The sequence below is a fragment of the Rana temporaria genome, chromosome 1 (genome assembly GCF_905171775.1).
Source record: "Rana temporaria chromosome 1, aRanTem1.1, whole genome shotgun sequence".
Lineage (NCBI taxonomy): Eukaryota > Metazoa > Chordata > Amphibia > Anura > Ranidae > Rana > Rana temporaria.
Window position 1 is genome coordinate 105,234,198 of NC_053489.1, and position 20,100 is coordinate 105,254,297.

At 39.7% G+C, this 20,100-nt stretch overlaps 1 protein-coding gene across 2 annotated transcripts in view; it reads left to right on the forward strand.

The window, feature by feature from the left end:
* The first annotated feature begins 13,691 nt into the window (after positions 1-13,691).
* Positions 13,692-20,100, forward strand: part of ZNF366 (zinc finger protein 366) — a 30,123-nt gene continuing 23,714 nt past the window's right edge. For both annotated transcript variants that reach the window (XM_040341461.1, XM_040341462.1), the window contains exon 1: positions 13,692-13,873. The gene's annotated coding sequence lies outside the window, so the exon portion shown is untranslated. The remainder of the gene's footprint in view (positions 13,874-20,100) is intronic.

The following is a 20,100-nucleotide window of genomic DNA, read 5'->3' on the forward strand; positions in this document are numbered from 1 at the left end:
GATAGAAAGGTATCGAGAGATTTCCGACAGATCACATTCTTTCAGGTTTTCTTTCTCCTCAGATCTCTCTGAGGTGTTCCTTCAGAGATCTTTTCAGAGAGAGCGTTCCCTACTGCTATATCAGCTGCTACTTTTATCTTACTCCCAAAAGTAGGTTTGTGTGTCACAGCTATGTAAATTATTACATCAAGTGACAATGTGATTGGGTAGGTTATCATAGCAACTAAATAGACGCCATCTTGAATAATTAAGTATTTTCATCACCAGAGGGCAGTAGCGTATTAGAAATAATTTCTAATATTATTTCCATTCGAGTCAAAGACAATTCGGGATGCACTGTGATTTAAGCTCCACAAAACACAATTAATTGTCAAAAACTGTCAAAACACGTGTCAAGTTATTCAGACACTCTGGCTCTTGGCTCAGATTTATACCTTGGGAAAGTTTATCCCACATATTGCTAATATTAGTAACATTCCCCCGAGATTGAAGTCATTTGGTTGACAAATACAGCTTCTAAGATCCTTCACACTTTTCATAAGATATTATATTTGTAACTTTCTAATAATAATAATATTTATGTATTAGACAGGTTTATACATGAATTGCTAATACAGATACATTGTTAAGGTATACCATACAACAGTTATTGTGAATAAGCCCTTTGGTTTCGAGACATTACTATGGGCTCATGTCTCCTTTATCTATACACAGTCTGTGAAAGTCTGTATCAACCCCCTTTATCTATAGATGTCAAACCTTTGATCTATAACCTGGGATACTGGTATAAACAGATTCCTTGTGTTCAAAAGCTTTGAATTATAACCTAGGATAAAGATACAGAAAAAACAATTCCTTGTAAGACTTCTAGTGAATACAGAACATAACTCTCTTAACATTGTCTATTCATGGGCTATGAACTAATTTCAACTTTAGAGGGAAAATGGCTGTCCTCTCGTTCATAATATACATGAATATGAAAAATATACAATATGGGACTTTATATGTATATGAATATAAATTCTTTTAACCCCAAATGTTCTGACAGTGCTATAAAAATGCACTGGTTACTGTGTAAATGTCAAAATTGAGTTGGCTTTACTTGAACCTATGGCCTATAAGCTGGAAAAATTGAGTTGGCTTTACTTAAAACTATAGTTATAGACAAGATAAGGTATGTATTTCTAACGTAAAGTGGTTGTAAACCCTTAGTGAAAAACACAATAAAAAAATCCTGCAAGACAAAGGCATAATGAGCTAGTATGCATAGCATACTAGCTCATTATGAATTACTTACCTGAGATCAAAGCCCCTGAGGCCGTCCTTGCACACCGATCTGGCGGCAACATACTTTCAGGTATCGCGGCTCTGGCACTCTGATTGGTCAGAGTCGCAATGACTTCATGACGCATGCGTGCAGGAGCCGCCGGTAACTGCACACAGACTGAAGCAACGGCACATACATTGGCACATGCAGGGGACAGGGGATATCTCCTAAACCAGACCCCTGGTGTCTCTCCTTCCTCTTGATAATACCCACAGATTCTCTATGGGGTTGAGATCAATCAAGCACAGTGATACCATGATCATTAAACCAGGTATTGGTACTTTCGGCAGTGTGGGCAAGTGCCAAGTCCTCCTGGAAAATGAAATCAAAATCTCCATAAAGCTGGTCAGCAGAGGTAAGTGTGAAGTGATCTAGAATTTCTTGGTAGAGGACTGCCATGACTTTGGACTTGATAAAACACAATGGACCAACACCAGTAGATGACTCCACCAATCATCACTGACTGTGAAAAATGTTGCACTTCATTTGGAAATCAAGGTCCCAGAGTCTGGAGGAAGAGTGGAGATGCACAGAATCCAAGTTGCATGAAGTCCAGTGTGAAGTTTCCACAGTCAGTAATGATTTGGGAAGCCATGTCATCTGCTGGTGTTGGTCCACTGTGTTTTATCAAGTTTGAAGTCAGTGCAGCATTCTACCAGTAAATTCTATAGCACTTCATGCTTCCCTCTGCTGACCAGCTTTATGGAGATGTTGATTTTTTTTTTCCAGCAGGATTTGGCACCTGCCCACACTGCCAAAAGTACCAATACCTGGTTTAATGATCATGGTATCACTGTGCTTGATTGGTCAGCAAACTCGCCTGACCTAAACCCCATAGATAATCTGTGGGGTATTGTCAAGAGAAAGATGAGAGACACCAGACCCAGCAATGCAGACAAGCTGAAGGCCGCTATTAAAGCAAGCCGTGCTTCGATAACACCTTAGCAGTGCCACAGGCAGATTGCCTTCATGCCACACTGCATTGATGCAATAATTTGTGTAAAAGGAGCCCCAACAAAGTATTGAGTGCATACTACTGTATACTGTGCATGGACATACTTTTCAGTAAGCAAACATGTCTATTAAAAGTCCCTTTTTATTGGTCTTATGTAATATTCAAATGTTCAGATAATTTTCGGTTTTCATTAGATGTAAGCCATAATCATTAAAATTAAAAGAAATACATGCTTGAAATCTATCACTCTGTGTGTAACGCATCTTTTAAAAATATATGAGTTTCACTTTTTGAAATGAATTACTGAAATAAATGAACTTTTTGATGATATTCTAATTTTATGAGATGCAACTTTATTTTTACATTGCTTAAATACCGCATGCCTGGACAACTACTTAATTACCGTACTTCATGCATTTAATTATTTATTTCCTCCCGTGAATTTAGTTTAAAGTGTTTGTTACCTTAAAAAAAAAGATCCTATTCCTTTAAAGTATGTTATACAGCGCAGTGCTTGTGCTGTGTAATTTGGCTCCTTGTTTCACCTGAAAAAACTGTCTGATTCTTCCTGGTTCTGCCCTCCCCCCTGTAAAATGACCATAGTTTATCGTGGCTGCTGAGCCCTGACACCGTGGTCAGTTTATGTGCCACCATCATTCACAGCTCTCCTGTCCTCCTCTGTCCTCTCTCCCCCTCCCTCTCTGCCTGTGTGCTCTGCGTCAAGTGCCTGCCCCCTCCCCTTCTGGTGCTGAAATAACTTTTAATATCTTATATAATCCTGTGTGCTTCCTAATGCTAAGTGCTCCTGTCTCTGTGCTTTATAAAAAAAATGCTGGCTATACCTGATTTCAGAGCACTGCTCAGCGCTCACATGACCGGCCAGCTCTCTCCTCCTCTCATCCAGACTTTCAGTTGGAAAAACTCGGCCCCTCCCGCTGCAGCTGTCAGACTGGGAGAGGAGAGAGCTGGTCAGTCACGTGAGTGCCGAGCAGCGCTTTAAAATCAGGTATAGCGGGAATTTGTTTTATAAACCACAGAGATAGGAGCACCTAGCATTAGCAAAAACACAGGATTAAATGAAGTTAACTGAGTGGGTTAACAACCACTTTAACACCTTTTCATGCAGTATTTACTGAGCATTTTCAGCATTTTGCCGTAAATACCGTAAAACGGCATCGTGAATTGACAGTTTCTAGATTGCATGCTATATTTAGGTAAAATGTGTCCGAACACCTAAATAACTCATGTGATATGCTTTAGTGAATGGAACTCATTATCCCTGGTAACTTTTGGTCTGCATGCTACTACAAGTTTAAAGGGGTTGTAAAGGTTTTTTTTTTTTTTTCTAAATAGGTTCCTTTAAGCTAGTGCATTGTTGGTTCACTTACCTTTTCCTTTGATTTCCCTTCTAAATTTTTTGCTTTGCCTGAATTTTTCACTTCCTGTTCCTCCTCAGTAAGCTGTTCTGGCTGACTAACCCCAAGCCAGAACGGCTCTGATGATGGTGGCAAGTTTACTAAGGAGAAACAGGAAGTGAGAACAGGAAAAGAAAAAAACATTTAGGGCCATATTCTCAAATAATTTACGCCGGCGTATCAGCAGATACGCCGACTTAGGTCCGATCGTATGTTTAAGTGTATTCTCAAACTGAGATACACTTAAACATGCCTAAGATACGACGGCCATGCCTAAGATACGACGTAAGGGACATACGTTCCGCCGCCTCAGATCTTTAAGAATATGCCCCGGCATCTTTATCTTTACGCCGCGTATCGCTTACGGAAACGACGTTAAAACACTACGGCGGGCAAGCGTACGTTAGAGAATCGGCGTGACTAGTCATTTGCATATTCTACACTGACCACCACCTAGCGGTCAGCGTAAATATTGCAGCCTAAGATACAACGGTACTCAATGTTAAGTATGGCCGTCGATCCCGCGTCGAAATTTGAAAATTTAACGCCGTTTGCGTAAGTCGTCCGTGAATGGCGCTGGACGCCATTTACGTTACAGTCAAAACAAATGACGTCCGTGAGACGTCATTTAGCGCAATGCACGTCGGGTAATTTACCCGACGGAGCATGCGCACTACGATCGGTGCGGGAGCGCGCCTAATTTAAATGATCCACGCCCCCTAACAGGATCATTTGAATTAGGAGGGCTTGCGCGGGTGGACTTTACGCGACGCCGCCGCAAGTTTACAGGTAAGTGGTTTGGGAATCAGGCACTTGCCACTTAAACTTGCGGCGGCGTAACGTAAAGGACATACGTTCCGCCGCCTCAGATCTTTAAGAATATGCCCCTTAGACGGCAAATCGAAGGAAAGGGTAAGTGAACCAACAATGCACTAGTTTAAAGGAACCTATTTAGAAATCAAAAAACAAACCTTTACAAACCCTTTAAAGCGGATCTCCACCCTAATTACATCATTTGCTTAATAACAATGGCGCTATCTGTTATGCTAAAAACGGTTATTTTTTTTTAGCTAAATGTGTACAGTACCTGTACATTACTGTACCTTCCGGTCTGCATGTATGCGGGAGTTTTCCGGGCATTGCATCACTTCCTGTTAGATGCAGTGCGCTCTGCGCAGCCGTGTTCTCAAATCTCGCGCTATTTCAAAAGCCGCTGTTCCCCGTTGCTTGTGCTCGTGCGCATGCGCGAGATCGAGCGGTGGATGCTGGGGCATCAGCATCCACCGGAAGAAGGGATTGCAGGCCTGTGGGCTTATGCCCACAGTTAAAATGGAACCAAAACGGAAGGAGGAATATAAGTTTATATTTAACACAGGATGGCAGTGGAGCGGCCGCGGGAGACAGAAAACGTGAGTTCACCAAATTAGGGGCATTAACCGTTTAACTAGGCATTAACAAAAAAGTGTTTTTGGCGTGGGAGATCCGCTTTAAGTTAAAACTGATATATAAGGTGACCACCAGATGGCACATGTGCAACACTTTGTAAATATACTCACAAATAAATCATTACTCCAGGTTAGTCTGCTCTTCAACCCCAGCACATCCACCTAGGTGCCCATCTGGCGTTTTCAAAACCAAGTGGCAAATAAATCTTGAAGGATGATTGCAATCTGGCATGCAGAAAATCTATTATTAGCAAACCAGCATGAACATGGGAAGGCAAAGAGTCTTTAATTAGCCCAGAGATCAGCATGTAACTCATAGGAGTAAATATACTGTAGTTGATCAATTTCCTGGCTTTAAATTTAACAGCCTGTTATTAAGCCTACAGAAGGATTCACATCACTTCATGCCCAAGAGGAGCTTACAATCTAAAGCCACCATTAAGGTTGTACAGAAACACTTTACTGCCAATTTAGTTAGAAGTCAATTAAGTTGCCTTTAGGGTGGTGGTGGCGGGGGGGGGGGGGGGGGGTTGTTATTTCATGAAAGGTACACTTTAAGACGGAAGTATGAAAAGTGTGCAAATAAGATTTCTGCTGTTGTTGTATAGTAGTTTAGTAGCAATCAATCAATCTTTGTTTCTTTACCTCTCCACTGCAGAAATGACAAGTGCACACTGATTGGTTACTATGGGCATTCATTCATTTTGTTCTGAGCTTTTTTTTTGTAGCGTTGCTTTAAAAAAGACAAAAAAACATTTATTTTGTTTGCAAATGTTACAGTAAATTTGAACCAAAACTGTAGAGTCACATTAACCGGTTAAGACCAGGACCATTATGCAAGTTAAGGACCTGGCCCCTTTTTGCAATTCGGCACTGCGCGGTCGTGCGACGTGGCTCCCAAACAAAATCTGCGTCCTTTTTTTCCCATTAATAGACCTTTATTTTGGTTGTATTTGATCACCTCTGCGGTTTTTATTTTTTGCGCTATAAACAAAAATAGAGCGACAATTTAAAAAAACAACAATATTTTTTACTTTTTGCTATAATAAATATCCCCAAAAAATATATAATTTTTTTTTCCATCAGTTTAGGCCAATATGTATTCTTCTACATATTTTTGGTAAAAAACAATCACAATAAGCGTTTATTGATTGGTTTGCGCAAAAGTTATAGCGTTTACAAAATAGGGGATAGTTTCATGGTATTTTTATTAATATTTTTTTTTTACTAGTAATGGCGACGATCAGCGATTTTGTTCATGACTGCGACATTATGGCGGACACATCAGACACTTTTGACACATTTTTGGGACCATTGTCATTTTCACAGCGAAAAGTGCTATAAAAATGCACTGATTACTGTGAAAATGACAATACCAGTTAAGGGGTTAACCACTAGGGGGCACTGTAGGGGTTAAGTGTAACCTAATGTGTGTTTCTTACTGTAGGGGGGCGTGGCTGGATGTGTGACATCACTGATTGTCATTTCCTATGACAGGGAACAGACGATCACTGACACTGCCACAGAGAAGAACGGGGAAGGTTTGTTTACACACACCTCTCCCCGTTCTTCAGCTCTGTGACGCAATCGCGGGACACTGTCAGCGATCGGGTCCGCGGTCCGTGGCTGGGTTCTTAAAGGGGACGTACATGTACGCCCTTGTGCCCAGCCGTGCCATTCTGTCAACGTATATCGTGGTGCGGCGGTCCTCAAGTGGTTAAATGAAACAAGTCCCTGAAAAATAATTGTACTTTGCACCTACAGCAATAATAGTTGATTTAAAACCTTCATTGATAGGCACTAGTTGGCGGCACTGATGGGCACTGATATGTGGCACTGATAGGCAGCACTTAAGGGCACTGGTCGGTGGCACGAATAGGCAGCACTGATATGCTGCACTGATGGGCACTGATAGGTGACACTGATGAGGAGGCACTGGTGGCCACTGATTGGCAGCATTGATGCGCACTGATTGGCAGCACTGTTGGGCACTGTTGGGACTGCACTGATAATTAGGCCACTGATAATCAGTGCCCTGATTATCAGTATAATGTCCCTTTATTCTCTTTAGATTTGTAAAATTATTCAAATTCAAAAACTATTCAAATTAAAAAATGTTTAGATTAAAAAACTATTTGAATTCTAAAACTATTTGAAATTGATGTGAAAACTTTTAGAATCTATCCAAATTCAAATTCAAAAATTCAAATCGATTCAAATAACAAATTCCAAAAACAAGTTAAACAGATTAAACATTTAACTAAACGTATTTATGTAGATAACGGATTGAAACTAAACAAATTATTTTTTTCGTTCTGCACATGTCTAATTTTTAGAAGGTTAGCAATGATATCTTCTGCATAACTATAATGAAATATATAATTTAACACCGTGACCGCAATTACACAAGTAGTGCTGTTAGGCCTCGTACACACGACCGAGGAACTCGACGGGCGAAACACATAGTTTTCCTCGTCGAGTTCCTTGTTAGGCTGTCGAGAAACTCGACAAGCCAATTTTCTCCATTCCCGTCAAGGAAATAGAGAACATGCTCTCTTTTTGTCTAGTCGAGTTTCTCGACAGTTTTCTCAATGAAAATGTACACACGACCGGTTTCCTCGGCAAAAAAATATCTCCCAGCAAGTTTCTTGCTGGTTTTTGCCGAGAAACTCGGTCGTGTGTACGAGGCTTTAGATGAGCTCCAGAGCAGGGACACAGGCTGTCTCACCTCAGGCTGGTGCAGGTGGACAGCTCACACTCAGCTCTTCAGGCATGCTCCCTTCATTTCGGTTCTGAGCCGTGCTGCCTGGAGAAGATGGAGGAGGTTGGTGGAGGCAAAATTGACCAGGAGCGAAAGAGGAAGAAGTTCTCCCTCCGATCTGAAAGCTGGTACCACGCCTCATGACGTGACATCACTGGCTGTAAGACGCCGGGCGGCAGGTGAGCCTAGCAACTAGTGCAGCGGGCAGCAGAGAGGCCAGCGGATGGTGCAATAAGAGAGTCTAGGGAGCCGGGGTGGTGCCAGCTGGCCAATTGAAAAAAAAACATCTATGGCCAGCTTTAAAATAGCAGGAAAGGCTAACAAACAGACATTTGGGGGGGGGGGAATGAACACCAGTGAATGCACCCGCACATTGATTAGATGTGAGAACCCCAGTAGCGGTTCCCATGATTAGCTGCACAAGGCAACCTCATTGAAAGCAAGGGGAGGCTGCCGGCTTCCACAGCTAATCGTGGCCACTCACATGTATTCTCTCATGCAGTGATCACATGTGAGTGATCATCCTGAGGTCCTCACATGTAATTTCAGTGCGGGTGCATTCTCAAGTGTGAATGCACCCTAAATCTTCCCTCACCTTTTCTCCCCATGGCCCCTCATGCCTTTAATCACAAATTGTAGCGTCAATATCTTTTTATAGCTGCTTTTCTTTGCAGTCAAGTGACCAAGTTGCAGCTCCTTACTGTAAAGCAGAGGGCCAACAACCAGGATGAATTCCATACTGCAGTGACATCACCCAATGACATCCAGTGCAGTAGCTGTTGTCAGAAGGGAGAAGGTCTCCTCCTATTAGCTGCAGCAGCCCCGCCATAAGGCAAGAAGGATAGCAGGTCTTTGTGGTCGTGTGTCTGTATGGAGAAAACACAAAAAAAAATTATTTAGGCTTCGTTTCCATGGACGTTTTTTGACGTTTTTACAGCCACTTTTCTGAGCTTTTTTTGCAGCTTAAAAACGGCTCTCCATGTTAGTCTATGGCCTCATGCCCGCCATGACGTTTTTGAGCTGTAGATGGCTGAGACGTTTTTAAGCTGCAAAAAAAAAACAGGATCAGTGCGTTCTGAAGCTCCAGCCTTAGAGCCGTAAAAACGGCAGACGTTAAACGCTCAAAAATGCAAAAAAAAAACGCGCAAAAATGCTAAAAACCGCTACCGTCGCGTTTTTGAGCTTGAGCTAAAAAAAAAAAAAAAAAAAAACAGGCGTTTTTAAGCTGTAAAAAAAGGCTAAAGAAAGTGGCTGTAAAAACATCCATGGAAATGAAGCCTTACTCTGAAATTTGTTATAAAAGGTAGGCAGGGCAATGGGGAGAAAAGGTTAGGATAGATTTAATTGTCAGTTAGTTAGCATTTCTTCTACTTCAGCTCTTAGCTGATCCAATGAATAGGCAGTTGGCGAAAGGATGGATATCAGAGTATGGTCGGAATTGGGGTTCATTTGGAACAGAAGCTAGTCACTAGTGGTATATCACAAGGCTCTGTGCTAGGTCCTAATCTGTTTATTCTGTTTGTACGTGATATACATTATCTCACAAAGTGAGTACACCTCTCACATTTTTGTAAATATTTTATTATATCTTTTCATGTGTACATTTTTTGTCCCCATAAAATAACTCAACACACAGCCATTAATGTCTAAACCGCTGGCAACAAAAGTGAGTACACCCCTAGGTGAAAATGTCCAAATTGGGCCCAAAGTGTCAATATTTGTGAGGCCACCATTATTTTCCAGCACTGCCTTAACCCATTTAGGCATGGAGTTCACCAGCGCTTCACAGGTTGCCACTGGAGTCCTCTTCCACTCCTCCATGACAACATCACGCAGCTGGTGTATGTTAGAGACCTTGCGCTCCTATCCTTCCGTTTGAGCATGCCTCACAGATGCTCATTAGGGTTTAGGTCTGGAGACATGCTTGGCCAGTCCATCACCTTTACCCTCAGCTTCTTTAGCAAGGCAGTGGTCATCTTGGAGGTGTGTTTGGGGTCATTATGTTGGAATACTGCCCTGCGGCCCAGTCTCCAGAGGGAGGGGAATCATGCTCTGCTTCAGTATGTAACAGTACATGTTGGCATTCATGGTTGTCTCAATGAACTGTAGATCCCCAGTACTGGCAGCACTCATGCAGCCCCAGACAATGACACTCCCACCACCATGCTTGACTGTAGGCAAGACACACATGTCTTTGTACTCCTCACCTGGTGGCCGCCACACACGCTTGACACCATCTGTACCAAATAAATGTATCTTGATCTCATCAGACCACAGGACATGGTTCCAGTAATCCATGTCTGTAGTCAGCCTGTCTTCAACAAACTGTTTGCGGGCTTTCTTGTGCATCATCTTTAGAAGAGGCTTCCTTCTGGGATGACAGCCATGCAGACCAATTTTATGCAGTGTGCGGAGTATGGTCGGAGCACTGACAGGCTGACCCCCCCATCCCTTCAACCTCTGCAGCAATGCTGGCAGCACTCATACGTTTATTTCCAAAAGACAACCTCTGGATATTTGACGCTGAGCACGTGCACTCCACTTTTTTGGTCGACCATGGTGAGGCCTATTTTGAGTGGAACTTGTCTTGTTAAACCTCTGTATGGTCTTGGCCACCCTGCTGCAGCTCAGAGAGTTTTTTGCCATGAGGTGCCATGTTGAACTTTCAGTGACCATTATTAGAAAATGGCTAATTGGGTCCAATTTTGAAAAAATTTCCACTTAGGGGTGTAATCACTTTTGTTGCCAGCAGTTTAGACATTAATGGCTGTGTGTTGAGTTATTTTAAGGGGACAGCAAATTTACACTGTTATACAAGCTGTACACTCGCTACTTTACATTATAGCAAAGTTTTATTTCTTCAGTGTTGTCACATGAAAAGATATAATAAACTATTTACAAAAATGTGAGGGGTGTACTCACTTTTGTGAGATACTGAAGGTTTGGTGGTTAAGGTTAGTCTTTTTCTGATGACACAAAGGTGTGTAATAAGGTTGATATTCCTTAAAGGGTTTGTAAAGGAATTTTTTTGTTATCTTAATAGCTTCCTTTACCTTAATGCAGTGCTGTTTTCATGTCCTCATTGTTTGTTTTTGATCTCAAGTTGCTGTAATTCTTCTCTGATCTCCACACTTCCTGGTTGTCTGTTTCCTGATAACCACAGTACTGGGAGCTTTCTCTCTGTGGTCACTAATCAAGGATTATGATAGGGATGGAAGCATATGTTGGTTCATCATATGCCTCATTCAAAGTCCCAACCCAATCCTCCTTTCATTATTTTAATAACTGTACTGCAGTTTCCGCTGATTTGACAAATATTCCAGCAATGCCAAATTATGTTCCATATTAAGGACACCTTCAGGAATATCAACCTTATTGCACACCTTTGTGTCATCAGAAAAAGACTTACCTTAACCTCCCTGGCGGTATGATTCTGTCTGAAAAAACATGCTGAAAGCGGTACAATTATTTGCAAGGAAATTTGGCTTTTTATATTGTAGGCCTGTGATTTTTAGGAATAACTCACTTAAATCTGACCAAACAAGAATCTAATAGGCATCTCGGGTATGACATTTTTTTAAAAACAAAATTTAAAATTATAATATAATAAATAATTATAAATAATTATAGAAAGTAATAATATAATAAAAATAAAAATTATTCAATAATGTAATCAACTCAAAATCACTGACATTTTCTCAGTTGCAGAATTGTTGCTGTCATTATTTTTGCTATCGCACAATTCTGCAAGTGATTATAATTTATTATCGCTGTTTTCTAGCTGATCTAAAACCATTTTTGACATAAAAAGACACTTTTGGTTGCTATGGACAATCTACAGTTTTCAGGCAGAAAAAAAGGTTTTTATTATATAAAATGACATGCAGGGCACTGGGCAGACCACTAGGGACAAGGGGGGGTGTTTTTTTTTACATACAGTACTGTAATCTATAAGATTACAGTATACTGTATGTAATGTGTTTGTTTACTTTTTTGAATTTGGCGCCGATCTCCGCTCCCGTGCGTCGTAACGTCGCAGGGAATGGAGATCGGCGGCACAGGAGGACGCTGTGTGAATCGAGCGAGGTCCCGCTCGCTCACACAGCGTGGTGACATCGCTGGATCCAGGAGAACGTAAGCCAGAGCACGCTGCAGGCTCTGCACATCTACCCCGAGCGTGACTCGGGGATACCGATCGCAGCAAGAAAAACCCACCCCGAGTCACGCTCGGGTTACCGCCAGGGAGGTTAACCACCGAACCTTCAGTATCTCACAAAAGTGAGTACACCCCTCACATTTTTGTAAATATTTTATTATATCTTTTCATGTGACAACACATCTCATTCAAAGTCCCAAACCCCCCTCCTTTATCCAGTTATTAAAATAATTCCCCTAGGCAAAAAAGGATCTTCTGAATAATACAATACAGTCTATATACATGGGATACAATGTTGACCATAACTAAATAAAAAAAATATTTTGTGGTGCTTATTTCAGACCATTGCAAAATGAGCAATCACTGAGGCCTGGTAGTGAGGACAGCAAAAAGAATTCCAGGGTTTCACTAGTGGTATAACAATCTGAAAGAAGATGGTACTCATTCCCCTTAATTGATCCTTAGTTGGACCTCATTTTTAATACTGTGTCCAGTTCTGTAGCCCTCACTTACAAAAAGATTTTTATAGGATGGAAAGAGTTCATAGACATGCAACAAAAATGGTGAAAGGTGGTCTGAGGGATGAAACACATCAGAAGAGACTACAGGAACTTAATATGTACAGTCTGAAGAAAAGAAGGGAAAGAACGTGACCCAAATTAGTCGGAAGAAAGTTCAAAACGAATCTTAGAAATAACTATTTTACCAAAAGAGTAGGCGATGCTTGGAACAAACCTCTGGAGGTAGTGAGTCAGTCAACATCAAGTGAATAATAGGCAATAGCGTGGTCTGGTTACAAGCCGGGTCAGGAGCCTATTGGTGCAATAGAAGCCAATGGAGAAGACAAAAGTAGAGGTCAAGGACAAGCCGTCGTCAGAGCAGACAGAGTCCAGAGAGTGGTCAGACAAGCTGGGTCAGCAACTGGAATCAGGATAGAGGATAACAGGAGCACAGGATGCAGGGGAAGACTGAAAGACAAAGCATCTCTGAAGCTGAGCACTGGCTGAGTTTAAATCTGATTGGCGCCAACATCAGTCACAGGTGCACGCGTGATGGCTCGTGTGCGAGCGCAAGTTTTAGCCTGTGCACAGACAGCAAAGTAATAGAGAGATGAGCTTATCACAGTGCTGCTTCTCTATTCCCTGTCCATTAAATGGTTGGGACAGGGCCAGGATGACATGGGCTCAGAAGAAGTGGGTTGATTGATGCTGGCCATCAGACTGAGGACATCTAGCAGCAGAAAAATAATACTTCAGGGAAAATCTCTGGATTGATGCTAAATAATGTAGCAAAAGTTGCAATATTTTTGGCTTGGACAGGTTACTATACATGATTTGGGTTTGCAATCCATAGTGTTTGTTAGTTTTAAGGACAGTGGCAGGGTTTCGAAAGAAATGACCTTTAAATCCAAGGATTCCCACAATATAGTTGTAACGTCTGCTTGTCTTTGTGCTTGTTCCTCAGTACTAAGGACTGGAATGTCACTGGAATTTCTTTTCAGTTCTCTTCTTCTGCCAAAAATTTTTTTAGAAGAAAAAGATGTCTATCTGATGTTTCCTTATTTTTTTGCAGGAAAACATAGGGTTGTTGACTTCCTCTCCCCTCCCTTCCTTCCTTCTTTGCGAAGGTACTCATCTGAGAAAAAGGAGAACCAAATGATTGTTCCTGTTCTCTTTCTTAAGTCACTTTAATGCACTGTCCATAGTACACTCAGTGCTAAACCTCACAGACAGGGAGAGCAAAAGGACACGAGATACATAAGAGGGCATTCAGAAAGCCAGGGAGAAGAAACGGCCCTCCCTTCTCAGTGATCAGTAAGTAGATTTCCTGCTTACTTTCTAATGACATCAAGATGATAAGTGATAGATAAACACTATACAAATATATATATATATATATATATATATATATATATATATATATATATATATTGTATATAATAGTTCTATGTATTATTGTTTGTGCAAATATTATTTTTACACTACATTTACATTAACTTTACATTACTGTGTATAGCACATTTCATGTCACATATAATAAATGTTAATTTGTTCCAATGTGCTTCTTACATTTTTAAAACCTCAGTGTGGTCTCAGGTTATGGATGATGTTAACTTTCTGCAAAGGTTTGTCCATGTTTGTGGCTTAATTAAAAAAAAAAAACACAAAAGAAAAAATGTCTAATTCGCATAGCAAGCAATAAGGCTTTATCTTTTACTATCTAATGTGTGCTGAAAAAGATATAACAATTGAAAATGATTAATTGCTATGGGCAATGGCTAAATTTTTTGTTCACGCTTTAATTAACTACTCTTCTAGGTACTTAATGATAACTAAGCTGGAGCTGTTGGTGGAGACATAGTAAATGGTGACATTGGAAAAAGAATATTCCAGCAATTGAGTTGATTTACTAAATCCAAATGGGTTGTTCATTTTGCAAGGGAATTTACCTTTAGCTTAGTGAATGTGGTAAAAATCTAGTTTGCTAAGAATTCACAATCATGTGCAAGCTGAATAAAATAAAAGCACATTATTGGATGATGGACGTCAGCAGACCTTTACCTCATTCATTAAGCCAAGTGAGATTTTGCTTGCAAAGTGCGCAGCCAATTTGTCTTTTAAATCAACCCAATCTTCAACTCTAAGGCCCCGTACACACGACCGAGTTTCTCGGCAGAATTCAGCCAGAAACTCGGTTCAGAGCTGAATTCTGCCGAGAAACCCGGCCGTGTGTACACTTTCGGCCGAGGAAGCCGACGAGGACCTCGGCGAGGAAATAGAGAACATGTTCTCTATTTCCTCGTTGTTCAATGGCAAAAGTCGGCCCGCCGAGTACCTCGGCGGCTTCCACACTGAACTCGACGAGGAACTCGATGTGTTTGGCACGTCGAGTTCCTCGGTCGTGTGTACGGGACCTTACACCACATCACAAACAATCTGCACAGGTAATGTGGGCAGCATTGGATCATTGAGTAGAATAAGGTAACCCATGGGAAACAAGCTTTCACTAAGAAAGTGTTGTGTGTGTTTGTGTGTAGCGTAAGCGTTTAATAAATCGATACATTAATCTAGTTATTGTCTTTTTTTTTTTTCTAAAACGATTAAACTATTTTATTTTTTAAATAAGCATAACATATGATATGCCTATGCTAAAAATTCCCAGACATCTGCATTCAGAGAACCGAGTCTGTGGCTGGTGCATAGCAGGTACTCATTCAGTTACAATTGGAAACATTTAGTAAAGGAACAGAGAATACAAATTTTGTAAATTGTTCACATAGCTTAGTGAATAAAGTGAAGCTGTGCTCATTTCAAACACGCAATCACGGTTAAGCAAAAAAAAAAAATGCACATAATTGTGTATTCAAAGTTAATGCAGCTTCAGCTTACTAAGCTAAATTAACACACTGTTTGCAAAACAAACATTTACTATGCTAAATCTGGCCATACACAATTCAAAATTTAGCTAGTTCAGCAGGGACTGGTGAACTTCGATCCTTGTATGGGCACTGAGGTTGTACAAAAGTTGATCTACCACCTAAAAATAATGTATTGGCTGCCTAATTAAACAGCCTCTTCTCATTTAGAAAATTCAACCTAATAACTGGCCATACATGGGCATAGATGATCAAACTTTCTAAACCCAGTTCACTGTCCTTCTGCCTTTAAAGGGGCCAGAATGGGGCATCAATGAAATTAAACAATACCCAGGCTTGATGGTCAGTGGAAGTAAAAGATGATCTAGCGCCTGACGTCAGTGAAGGGAAGGAAAAATGCCACATTGTTGGTGCCAAGGGAAGGATCAGTGCCCTATCGTTGGTGTCAGTGGGAGGAATAGTGCTCCACCATTGGAGTCAGTGAGAGGAACAGTGTCTCATGATTAGTATCAGTAGGAGAAATAGTGCCCCATCATTAGAGTCAGTTGAGAAATAATGCCTGTTCCTTGGAGTCAGTAGGAGGAATATTGCTCCATTGTTGGTGTTAGTGGAGGACATTATTTTTATTGGTATCAATGGGATGAATTTTGCCTGTCACTGGTGTCAGTGGGAGTAATTGTGCCCCTCATTGTGTCAGTTGGAAAATGGTATCCCTTAGCAGGTGTGAGTGGGAGATATTGTGCCCCATTGCTGGTGTCAGTGAGAGAACATATGCCCCATTTTTTGTGTCAGTAGGAGGAATAGTGTTCCCAGTTATGCAAGCAAAGGGCTGCAGTTTGAGCCACTGTTCTAAACCTGCCACCTTATCTACATTTTAAAATTCCATAGAGGGCCATGTGATTTAATTACCCCCTGTGAGACATCTCTCCAAAGTTTCCACTTTTTTTTTATTAGAATTTTTTTTTTTAGGGTTCATTATTGATTGTAATAAACAAGCACAGTTAGACAATTCTCATAAAAAATAAATCCTTCTTGTGCTACATGTTAAATAGTCATAGTGCATATAAAAAAAGTAACTGAAAGACAAAGATCTAGTTACATTTTTCACCATTCTGCATCTACCTATCTATTCCATTCTGCGTAGATCTATCTATCTTTCTACCTATCTACTTTTTCTGCCTACAAATACAACGTAGAAAACACCTTTTCGGGAATAACATATCACAATTAGATAATGCACAGCGAAGAAAAAGAAAAAAAAACATTTGGCTAAAGGTAATAAAATATATGAACCTATATTTGACAAGTGGAAGGTGACATTTTAGTGTTACTTTTTTCTTATGCCATAAAATACAGTGTTAATGTGACCTACATCTGGACACCTGTCATAGCACTTCCTACAGCTGCTGCACTGCTGTGTTTGGCAAATAGTATTTTAGAATTTTGGCAGATCTCTGCTTGCACGTTGAGCAGCTCTAAGAAACAGTTTGATGAAAATACGTGAGATAGCACAACGCATGTACATAAAAAAGACCTGTTTGCACAATTATCAAAAAGCTATACCAAAAAACATAGACAATTATATTTAATAAACTGCAACAGAATTACAATCTCAAATAGCAGTTTGATAAAAGATCACCAGAAGGCCTTACAGGATTTGTGTGCTTCTGCCTATGGTACCATTTGAATCTCTGATTCCAAGTATTTTCTTATAAGGTCATTTTCTTTTAATATTAATAATGATTGGGTGCCCTTTCCATACAGTCAAAGATGTTTATGAAAAGAGAACTAAGACGTAAACCAAAACGGATTAGGGAATATAGTGTTTTACTACATTCTTGAAGAAAGTGTAAATGTTTCAGAAAATTTATCAGAACAGAAGAAATGCAAATATGAATATCAATAATTATATGAACAAATGGCACCAAAGCTTAATTTTTGGACTGATGGGGGAAATAATATATGTGGGAATAATAATAATAATAATAATAATATAATAATTTATGTGGGAATATATATTTTGCAAAAGCCTCATCAAATGAAAACAGTTTTCTGTTTTCTCACATTTGATTAGTTATTATAGGTTACAGTACAGCAATGTTCACATCTGTGCGGTGTGATTTTTCCGTATTACATTTTTATGAGAGTTACACGCGCATTTTTAGGTGTGCTGCCATTAAACTGTATTAGAACACGTGTTTTTATGGAAGTGCATCAAAGATGACGCGCTTTATTGAAAGGGGCATTCTAATAGAGTTTAATGGCAGTGTACCTAAAAACGTGTGGAAAATGGCCATAGGCATGCAACATGGAAAAACCACACGAGTAAATGTGAACAGCTTCATTTCACCTTATCCTTAACTTTTACACTGCCTCAATCAATATACAGTATCAGCTGACATATAAAGGTCCAAAAAGCACATGTTCCAACATCATGTAGTTTTATTGCCATACTTGCAATGCCTAGAGTTTTCCACAGGCAGGTGAATTTAAAGAAAAATTACAATATCAATATCAGGAGAACTTTTATTTTTTTTAAACATATACTGTATGTTATTAGTGGGAAAAAAATATTCTTATCTCACATATAACAAAAATAGACTTTTCACTCTGCAATAGCCTTTTCCCTTAGTTTAGTGAATGTGGTTAAAATGTACATTCCAAAGAATGCAAGGATAAGAATATATATATATTTTTGCTTGCACATAATTGGATGATGGAAGTTAAGTAGAGATTCACCTCATTCTCTAAGCTAAGGAAACATAACCTTACAAAGTTAAATTCCGTCGCAAAGTGAACGGCCTGTTTGCCTTCAGTGAATCAACCATTTGGTTGCTGCAGCTATCTAACACTTCTGGGTGTGCCAGATTGCATGTCCCCCACTAGGCAATATTCTCCCGCTGATCCCTATGTCACTACTGTGTCCGCCTGAAGTGTTAAGTATCAGCACTGTCCGCAACTCTTTGAGAGTGTGAAGTACTGTCTTCCAGAGAAGTTAGAAAAAAGATTCTTCATTTATAGAGGACTACATTTTTCCACCTGGCAAAGGGATTCCCAACAGGTGCATTTTAGACAACAGCAGGGTAAAGCGTATACATTTTTTTTTTAGACTCATAAGTTGCAAGAAAAACAGCCACACTGCAAAAACATATATATATATATTATACATCAAACTGTAAAATCAATACTTCCATAAATATCAAGCAAGTCACCATACATTAATTCTGCAATTATTATATTACACAATACTCAGGTGGAGAGCATCTCCATTGGCATTCAGTATTAATAACTAACACAGAGATAAAACCGGTCCAAAATTTGCAGAGTAAATTCTAGACCGAGTCCTCCAGACATCAGATATGCATACTTACATCAAGCCAAGCTGGTGCAAAGTAAATATGCAAAAATATTAAATTAATTACATTTTTGGAGTACATTTTTGGAGTTCAGTTTTAAAAATGTTTATTAATGAACGTGTAGGAAGGAACCAGGGAATTTAACATATAAGCAGATTATATAAGGTTCTCACAGATATTAAGAATGCTTTTTTGGTGAAATTATAATTACCGGTAAACGCATTTTTATGCCATAAACCAGCATGCATTTTTTTTCTTGTATAATTAACGGGATAGCCATGCCAAGTGGAACAATGTTCCAATACGTTTCAGCACTCATTAATAAAGTTTCCATCCCAAGAACTTAATGTTACTTTCATTTCCTGTTGCTCATCTGAGGCTTCCTGGACCTCAAACTATTTATGCAGCTTGAAAATAAAGGCATGTGGCCAAAACCAAATACAAAACCTCTAATATGTATTTTCTTTTACCTGGAATCTAAACTGGCACAAAACACTGGAACATGAACCTGATTTGTGAGCGTGAGACTCTGGGGTTTGCAAATTAACATAACATGAACATAAGTAATGTAAAATAAATATTAAAAACTATTATCTGCAAGCTTTTTTTTTAAGGTAACTTTTTTGTACAGTATATAAAACATACACGTATACATAGAAAACAAAGTTGCAAACTTTTTGATATCTGATAGGCAGCATCAATTTGTCAAATAATTTTCAAATATGCATACCTGCAATGCATTTTATGTGGGAAGGTTCTTGACAATATGTAGTTGCATTTTTGAACTATACACCCACAGCATGAACATAAACCCAACAAATTAATTAATGTCAAGGCAGTGAAAAGTTAAGTCTTTGAGGCAAAATCAACTTGTGGGTAGCTAGCTCTTACCAAACCAGCGGTTCAGGTAGCATTGTTCTGCAGTGGTTGTCATTTGCAGTCATTGCCCCTCCCATGTTACATTAGCAATACAGGTCTGTGACATTTACTGTTTGTTTGGTTTGTATTTATTATAAGGCCCCGTTTGTCTTTTTATAGCTTTTTTGACATTTTGGTTAAAAAAAAAAGAAGAAAATTTGCTTTTTGGGTTTCAATACTGTAACCATTTTCTTCTCTTTGTCCCCAGATGAAAATGTTCTATGTTCGCAGCATACTTTTTTTTATTTTAAGTTCTTGTATTCTGACAATCAGATTCCCCCACTGTCACAATACGCTGATCAGCACTGCAGCCGATTGGGTGCATGTGCCGATTAAAATTAATATTTACCAGTTCTGATGGAGTTAATCTAATGATTGTTTCCTTTCGAAT